We start from the raw sequence: 10,013 nt of genomic DNA, 5'->3' as shown, positions 1-10,013 counted from the left end.
TGCACATGAGGTTGGGAAGTGACACACTAAACGGCCAATGCACCTAGATCCAATGTTCAGAAGACTAAGTGGCTATCCCTGGGACGGACGGACACACACACACACACACACACACACACACACACACACACACACACACACACACACACACAGTCATTTTTAGATACTCCTATCCACCTACATAATATGCCTTTGGAATGTGGGAGGAAATTAGAGCAGCCAGAAAAAAGCTACAAGAGCTCAGGAAGGACATAAAGACTGCATACAGAAGACAGCCCAACCATGAACAAAACCAGAGAACATCTGAGAGAAAGTAATGCTATCCATTGCACCAATCTGCCAAAGCTGAAAAGGAACACGCTGAGAAAATACACAGAGAAATGTCAGGTACTAAGAGTTGCCCATTATTCTTTTATTTCATTCTTATTCCCTTTAATGCATGGCTCTCTGAAAATTTTAAGTCTATCTGCTGAGAAGACCTTATTTTTACAGAACGCTCAGGAACAAATCTTTACGACAATAGTATAACATTACATTAAGATAAAAATGCTGTTCTGTTTCCTTGCAAAGCAACTGTTTAGAAATTCACTTGTTCACTCATTTTGGAGTGAAAACACTGATTGATAGATAGCATTTGACCACAATACAGTGGGAAATTTGGCCTTTCTCCAATGTTGCATGACCATGGAGTTTAATATACAAAGGCTGTGGTGTGCAGGGAGTGCAAGGAAGATTGTCCTCCAGCAAATAAGTTTTCAATCTATGCCATTTCTACCAGAAGCCGTTGAAGACTTGGGGGGGGGGGGGTGAAAGGGGCACTTAGTTATGTGAAAAGGGCAATTTTTAAAAACTATTTACTACCACAACATTGGTTCACTTGGAGGACATTTTAAGCTTAGCCAATTTCCTTTTTGGTGCTTGAATTAACATTTCCTGATTGGTCTTACCTATCCCACTGGCTGTTAATTGTATATTAGCCCCAGTGAGAATAAATGTTATCATACTATATATAATTTGAGGGGACCTATACAAGGGATGCAGCATTTAGGAACTGCCTCTATCCATTAGTGGCATGAGGGTACAGTTTCTATTACCTATCCTTAGATCCAAGCTGCATTTGAATATGGACAGGGATGAGGTTTGTTTTACTTGAATGGATAGTCTGTTCTGGAACAGTGGTAGCCTCTGTGATATATATCCATCTCTCCACAACATTCAGTTTAGATACCTGGACTGAGTATTTCTGATGCCATTTGACTTACTGATGTTCAGTAGGTCCATCTGTATTAGGTCGGAGGATGCCTTGTATGCCAGCCATGTCACCTGTAAGCACTCTGTAGGATACTGAGTATAGTGATACATCTTTGAGGTGGTCCATGCAAGACCTATTGTTTAGGACTTGTATCCTTTTAGTAAGGTATCTCTGTGGGAATTCCAATTGTTGCATGGATCTCGGCAGATGCATGCCAAAGTGGGCATTATACAAAATGACTGACCTAATGAGGGATTTGTAAAGGGGGACAATAACATCTCTACATCTAGTCACAATCAATTTGTTTATAAGCTGTGCTATAAAGAAAGACTTTCTTATGACTCTGGGCACATATTGTTCAAACGTTAGGTCACTGTACACACAAGTTCCCAAATGCCAAACAACTGGGTCAGTTCTCAGGAGGCATTGTCAGTTTGGCAGTTCCCTGGAGTAGATTACTTCCCAAAGGATATGAGAATGTATTTCTTGGAGATTGGTTTCAATTCATGATTCTGGCACCAGTTGTTTGGGACAAACCTTCCTGCATGATGGTTAAATCATTTGGGGATGGGATTCAATAACTGCTCCTAGCTTGTAGTCATCCCAAACTTCGTCAGCCAAAGCCCTTTGGTATTTCCTTTTACTTTTGAGATGTATATGCCAAACATAAAAAGTCTCAGCACTGAACCCTGGGGGACACCATTGATGACTGGTCTCTTCCCCTATTTTGATCTCCTGCATCCTGTGAGCAAGCATACATGTATGCATTCTTTGATTCACCTTCCTGATTGTATTAACCTGACTGTATTATATTATATTCCTCGTATAATATAGCACAATTTGTTAGAACGTGTTTTAAATTTGTAGTTGGGAACAGTCTTCTAGTAAGCAATGAAACAAAATGTATGAAGCAATAACGACAAAACTACCCATTTCAGAAAATTTCAACCATAAAAGGCCACTCAAACTTCTGTCATTACAATCCACCAGTATCAGTAAATATGCAAAATCTCTGCAGAAGTCAGTCATCTAACTAATTCCACATTAAAGGGATCTGTAACTAATGGAGAGATTGCTACTAGCAAACAATTTTATATTTCATTGTTTCATCTACAAATAAAGTGCCTGTTGCCCTTGAAGAATAAATTGCCTATGCTACATTAAAGAAAATGATAAGCGAGTAATTTCACAATGGGGAATGGATGGCAAACTGATAACAGAAACATAGTTACTAGGTAACTCCTTCAAAGGAGGACATTCATAGGACTGTAGCATCCACTCCGTTTAAAGTATACCACAGTACAGTATCAGTGATCCATCTGCATACTGTGGGAGCAGAACCCACAGCCTTCTGCATCAAAAGCAAGTATACTACCTGTTGTGCTACTAACAATGCAAATGACTTGGCATAAGTAGCACTAAACTTCTCTTCCCCTGAAGCTCTCGGCTCCTTGTAAAATCCACTTGACACTCAACTAAATCTCTCAACTTCACAGCACAAGAAATATGGAAAAAGCCAAAATTTATTGGGGGGGGGCAAAGGCCCAAAACCAGGGACACATTTTAAATATTGCTTGTATAATCTTAGGAAGTTGCTAAAATAAAGTGTTATGTCTTACCATGTGCTTCCCGAAAGATAGGAAGACTGAAACTTAAAGTGCTATCATTCATTAGTAAATTCAGTTCTCACTGATTTGCCAGAAAAACACAAATTTTAAGAGGAAGAGACCAAAAGTATGAGCCAAATATTCTGTGAAAATCTGGACAGTTGAGAGCTATGGACTCAACTCCCTGAATCACAACTGGTGGTATGGGTGGAGAATTCAGGCTGTTTGAGCGTGTGTACCACTAACCACCAGGTATACCTAACTGGGGCATTGTACATACAGACACAGACACAGACACAGACACAGACACACACACACACACACACACACACACACACACAGGAGCAGCATAACTCCTGCAAATAAAAGAACTAAACTCTCCTAAGTGGCATGGCTTTGGCAGCACCAACAGAAAAGCGCCAGCATAACTCCTGTAACACAGAGCAATAAGAGAACAAGAACAGCTAGTTTAGTTAAACTTCCACACGCGAATAGTTTAGTTAGTCTAACTTCCACGCGCGAATCCATGTTAGCGTGAAAACTCCACTCCATTAATTTTTCCTGACAGGTCTTGCAGCTGTAAAAGTGGGGGGGGCTCCCCCTCCCCCTAGCTCTATGGTTCCGGCACCATGATTTCTACGAATGGCATCGATGTGTAGCTGTGCTTCTGTCAGTTGCGTTTTTACTTTGATATCTTGTGCGGTATTAATGTCCTTGCTACACTCAGAGCTAGTACTACTATTTTCTAATTTGTTGTACTGTAAAATGGCCTAATGGATGCCAGCATGCTAACAAGCTTTTGTTTTACGGATCATGATTTTGCCCTTCTGATGTAATTTTATGGGGATATAAACTGCATTATGGTGAGAGGAATGTTGTTATCCATTCAAAAGGCAATATATGTATAACACAACTGTAATATCAAGACATCAAGGTGCACTGTTTCCCAGCTACTTGTAACATATGATAATGAAAGGGACACGGAACATGCATCCAGAAGAAATATCTTCTATTTCTTATTTAATTCTTTTATCAGAAGGTCGGGAGATAACTAGCTTATGATCAATTGATTTTTTTCTACGAGGGAAAGACTTGGCACAATTACTGAAGTCTAAAACTTGGCATTTACAGGACATCCACATAAAAAAAAAATTAGTAGCACTTTTAAAGGTCACTAATGTTAAAGCCTATAAAATCAAAAGGTTGACAGACTACCAATAGCTGAAATCTTCAAATAATGATATCAACAGCAGCAACTGAAGAAGAACAAATGTGAAATGTGAAAAAATGAACACCTCTCTACTTTTCTATGCTTACTCATCAATGCCATTAGAACTTTCATTGAAATTCAGTGGATGGGTTACACAGGTTGCAGATCCTACAGCACCAGCTAGAGAAAAAAAGAGTGGTGTGGAAGGTGGGATAGTGTGAAGATTTTAACAAGGAAAACACCAAAAAGCTCAGCACATTTAAACAGAAACAAGCGGGAAATAAGATGGTATATGATATACAATTACAAGAACAAGGTCATCAGTGAAGATGTGGTTAGCATTAAAAGTGGTCTAATGGCCTTGTTCCTGTATTATGGAGTAGATTAATAAAGGATTTGCCTTATTTTATTTGCTGCTTGCTCCTGCCTGAATGTGCTGAACGTTGTGTTCTACTGTTTGTTTTGGGCTTGTGCACGTTCATTGGGTTTGATTCTCAAGCTGTGCAACCTTTTGGGTGTGTCATTTAACAACAAGCCTATTAGCTGGGAAGAAAATTATCAAGAGGGTTTAAGAATGGATAGGACCCCTGCGCTCCTCTTCAAGTGTTCTACATTATGCTGCAGTAATGTAACCAGCTTATGAACCAAACCATTCTGGAGATGAAGGCAAGCTGTGCAAAACTGAGTAACATTTTGAGGGGGATGGAATTATGCCATAATGTAACAATGTGAAACACTCTTGCGTGGGATGAATCACTAACAAAGAACCCAGACAATTCAAAAAATTTGATTAAATGAAAGTTAGACATCACTTTGTGCAGAAATTTTTGCATGGTCTGAAGGACATTCTTATCTCTGTAGACAGATGCATGTCTGCTCTTTTTGGATATGGCCTGTATTTTCAGTACTCTGCTGGCATTACTGCCAAAACAAATTTGTTGTATGAGAAACTTCAAGGAGGCTAATAGTTAGGGACGCGAGTAGGTAAATCAGATTGTAGGTTTACAAAGGCAAAATAGCAAATGTTCTACACATGCTAATGAGACATTGTGACAAAAGTTTTAAAGTATCTTCTGAATCAAAGACTTGAACAGAGATTTGTTTATAGACAAGTAGGGAGATACCGCAGCCATACACATCTTTACAGGGACAGGAGGTAAGACAAATAGCTGAATAAATGAATTATATGTACTGTTAGGCCTATTGATATTTACAGGTTGGTGCACCTTTCCCATCTGGTGTGATGTAACCTTCTATTAGTGTTTTCTTATCAGTTTAATTCCAAAGTACTGCTTCAATTATACACTAAGATATGACAGCCTGCGAGTATTCCCTTAAACACATTCAAAGGTCCAGCAAAAAAAAAAAAAAAACTGAAGCAACTGCCTGCATACAAGAACACGAGAGCAGAACCCCGTACAAACCAGTAAAAGCCACTGCAAGTTTTACTTTTACCAAGAGACTGTGAGCAGTTCCCTTAAACACATTCAAAGGTCCAACAACAAAAAAAAAAAAAAAAAAACAAAAACAAAAGAAAAAAACTGAAGCAATTGCCTGCATACAAGAACACAAGAGAGTGGAACCCAGTACAAACCAGTAAAAGCCACTGCAAGTTATACTTTTATCAACATACTGTGAGCAGTGTAGGTCTATTATTATAATCCTCTCTCTGGGATACTCCTACTGATTCTTCTGTTGTGCACACTACTGGACACCCCCTTTTTCCTCCCATTTAGTGTAACAAATATATACATTTTTTGAAAGCTTTGCATTTATTTTATATTCTTATATTTTATCTTGTATATCACATTTATTTTATATTCTTATATTTTATTCTCCCATTTATTGTCAACATTTATACAGTTTCCCTAAGCTTTACATTAATTTTACAGTCTACTTCCCTGTTGCTCTACTAAATCTGCTTTTGAATCCACACAGATAAACAAACACCTTTACGTACTGACCTGGGCTTGCTGGTTGATTGTTTTTCTCTTCTCACAGCTCTCTCCAAGTTCTGGTCCATAGCCCCCCCCCCCTTCTTGTTCTCCTAACATAATTCTAGTGTAAGTTTCCTAGCCCTATCAAACCTGTTTTCTCACTAGCTTTTAGCCCCCCACCCCCTTCTCTTAGTCTCCTAACATAATCTTACTGCAAGCTTCCTAGCCATGTCAATCCTGTCGCTTCCCTCCCTTTTCCCCTTGAGAGTTTACTCATTCCTCCCCTGAGCTGCGGCTCCATCGTTAAATACTAAAAACCTCTGCCTGACTACACTCTGTTTGTCTGTCCGTCCCATGGGCATCCCTCAGTAGTGTGCACAACTGTAAGCACCATTTGTACTTACAACTGTACTTGCATACTGAATCAAAAAACCTGATGTAGAAAGGCACCATCTTTTGACTTTTTTCTGCCCTTGCTTCATATGAATCTACAGTAGTGTACTTGCTTATACCATATTCCATTCTTTTTTAATTAGTACTCTACTGAGTCATAATTTACTGCATGTCCTTTTCTAAACCCCCTGGCATAACTACATTATTTTTCTACTTCTCAGTGAACTGCAGCTCCCCACTGGTGAACAAATAATAAAAAGGTAACATTCAAACCAAAACAATAGGCTGCCCTATTTCTGCAATTGCTAACCTTCTCACTGACTGTTTTCTGTTTGGCGACTGCTGCTCCTCCTGGAAGGTGTAACCCACTCCCTTCACCCTTCTGTCTCACTCTGCTCCCCTACCCTGCCCCCAAATCCCACACGCCCCCACCACCTGTACTTTTATACATCCCCTGACTCCTCCCCACCTATCTCTCCAGTCACAATGCACCCAAGCCAAAACCCCACCCACCTGTAGATCTACATCATCCCAAACATCCACCCCTCATACAATGCTATACATAACATATCTCCCTATAACCCCATTTGCCCTAATAATCTCTCTCTCTCTCTTCTCTTACCTATCTCACACTTTTTCCCAACCCTTGTCATAACTCTCATACGCACTCCACCAAATCTTACCATCAACCTCACTTCCCATCCTACTCATCCTTCTCACATGAACTCTTTAGCTCTAACCCAATCTATTTTTTCAAACCAAAACTGCTCCCAAGCCAACCTCCTCTCTTAAATGTGGTACCAGAAAATCACTACTCTCACACAACCCAAGCTACCCTTGCCCAACACGCTGCCTCACTCTTTTACTCCACCACATCTCTCTCTCACTAGCCAAAGACAACAACCCCAACCCCGGACCCATCCCTAACATCAATCGCACCAAACCCTCGACTCAACCCACAAACTCAAAGTCCATTCACCTTACAACACAATGCACAAAGCCTAAAAAACAAAATCCCTAACCTCCATGCCTGGCTCTTCCATAACCACCCCAACCATTACCGCCGATTCTGAAACCTGACTGAAAACATATATAAAAGACAGTGAAATCCTACACCAAATCATTCGCAATGACAGAGCCCACAAAAAAAGAGGTGGAGTAGCAATAATCTACCCCACCTCCCATACCATAACTCCCTACTCCAATAAAATACCAACCTTTGCCAACGCTGAAATTATAATAGGTTTACTAAAAATAAACCACAAGTCCATATGTATCTCTGCCCTCAATATTCCCCTTGGTTATATCTAAACTCTTGAAAACATCTTGTCCTGGTTTTCCTCCGATATAAAAAATGAAACATATATACTCAGTGATACCAATATCAACTGGAATACTATTAACTCTGAAGTCCAATCCCACACAATCAACCTGAAAACTTCTCCCAACTAATACAATCTCACCAGACCAAATAAAGATGGTACCTCTGGTACCATCACTGACTGGATCCTAACAACTCACCCAAACCTCATCACCAAAGCCGGAACATTACCTGATCCTCTCAGCGATCACTTACCAGCCTTCGCCGACTGTCTCCCATCTCCACTGCATAAACACCACCACTACATCCAAACCTGCAACCTCTCCTCTTTCAACCCTCTAACCTTCTCCGAATGCTTAAAGCATACTGACTTGTCCCCTCTAAAAACTCTTCCTCTAGATGATGAAGTTTCCTACTTTAACCACTCATTCCTAACCCTTCTCAATCAGCAAGCCCCACCCTCGAACCAAACATATCAAAACCAATCCCTGTCCATGGTTATCAAAAGATGCTTGACTAGCCTTGCACCAAAGGGACAAAAAAATGGAAACAATATCAAAAACATAAAAACCCTAACACCGCCTAGAGTATAAGCAAAGTACAGTTTTGTACCTACCATAAATGTAGATGTCCGATAGATATGCAACTGCAGTCATAACATATGGGTTTGTCCTGCCTCAGGCAGCCCTCGGTCGGCCGAATTCCAAAGTCTGGGTCCGGCGTCGGCTGGTGTCGCCTCCTCTCCGACGTCACAACGGCTGGAGTATAAAGGCATCGGCCGACGCCATCTTCTTCAGTGTTTCTTGCCCCAGATGCCAGGTGCCCTCCTAGGAAGGCTAAATTTGGTGAATGGATAAACAATTCCAGACATGCACAACAGTAATAAACAGATGCACCATAGGAGATACCCCCAGCTAAAAGGAACAGGGGGAATGGACCCAAATGAAGGAAAAGAGGGGAAGGAGGGAGGGAAAATCCGACTGCAGTTGCATATCTATCGGACATCTACATTTATGGTAGGTACAAAACTGTACTATGTCCTTCAAGAATGCAACTGCAGTCATAACATGTGGGTTGAATACCATAGCCAAGCTGGGGGTGGATGGAGCTAAGAAAAAGATGGTGTAGCTAAAATGCCCTGCAGGACTGCCGAAGCAAAGCCTGCTCGGGATCTGGAGTATAAAGGCAGGTTGTAGTGTTTGGTAAATGTATGCACGGAGCTCCATGTAGCAGCCTCTAGAATGTCCTTTGTAGCCACTCCTCTTAGGAAAGCTGTGGATGTGGCTATAGCTCTGGTGGAATGTGGCCTAATATTGGCTGGCACACTTTTTCCATGGTAAGAATAGCAGAATCTGATGCAGTGTCCAATCCATTTTGAAACTTTTGCTTGGAGATTGCTTTTCCTTGTATTCCAGCAGCATAGGCTACAAACAGCTGGTCAGACTTTCTGGTGGCCTTAGTTCTGTCCAAGTAGTAGCGTAGTTGCCTGTGTATGTCCAAGGTATGCAGCAGTCTTTCCCTCTATTTTGAGGATTGGGGAAGAAAGTAGGAAGGTGAATAGCTTGATTTAGAGACACCCTGGAAATCACCTTTGGCATGAAAGAAGGATTTGTTCTTAGAGAGACTCTGTCCTGATGGAAAATGAGGAAAGGAGGTACTGCCATGAGTGCCTGTATCTCCGAGACTCTTCTTGCTGATGTGACTGCCAATAGAAAAAACATTTTCCATGATAGAAATTGCATCTCCGAGGTTGCTGCTGGCTCAAAGGGAGGCAGAGATAATTTTTCCAGTACAAAATTGAGGTCTCATGCAGGTACTGGTTGTTTTCTGGGAGGCTTGATATTCTTTATCCCTCTCAGGAACTGTCTTAGCAAAGGATGTGAGAACACTGGTGGATCACAATTGTATCTTGCTGAGATTGCTGAGGCATGAATCTTTATGGAAGAATATGAGAGTCCAGAATAAAACATTTCTGCCAAGTATTCCAATATCTGAGGTATACTCAGTACTGTTGTATCCTGACCCCTGTTGGTAGCCCAGATGCTGAATCTCTTCCACTTGGCTGAATAGGCTTTTCTGGTGGATGGTCTGCGTGCTTCCAACAAGATGTCCTGAACTGCCTTGGAAAGATTGGAAGCGGAAGGAGTTAAAGTAACCTCCATGATGTCAGATGTAATGTTTTCAGGTTTTGGTGAACAGTCCTGTAGCTGTGCTGTGTTAGGAGCAGGGGCCATAGGGGCAGAGGCCACGGTTTGGTCCGAGTTATGCTCAACAGCAATGGGTACCAGTGTTG

General features: G+C 41.1%; 1 protein-coding gene across 3 annotated transcripts in view; it reads right to left on the bottom strand.

Annotated features, from left to right (window-relative positions):
* The window catches only part of ACAD9 (acyl-CoA dehydrogenase family member 9), a 1,114,604-nt gene that overhangs the window by 1,262 nt on the left and 1,103,329 nt on the right, over positions 1-10,013 (bottom strand). The gene's annotated exons all lie outside the window — the stretch shown is intronic.

This window comes from Protopterus annectens, chromosome 7.part0 (genome assembly GCF_019279795.1).
Source record: "Protopterus annectens isolate FY-2018-M chromosome 7.part0, PAN1.0, whole genome shotgun sequence".
NCBI lineage: Eukaryota > Metazoa > Chordata > Ceratodontiformes > Protopteridae > Protopterus > Protopterus annectens.
This window is presented reverse-complemented; position numbering and strand designations above follow the sequence as displayed.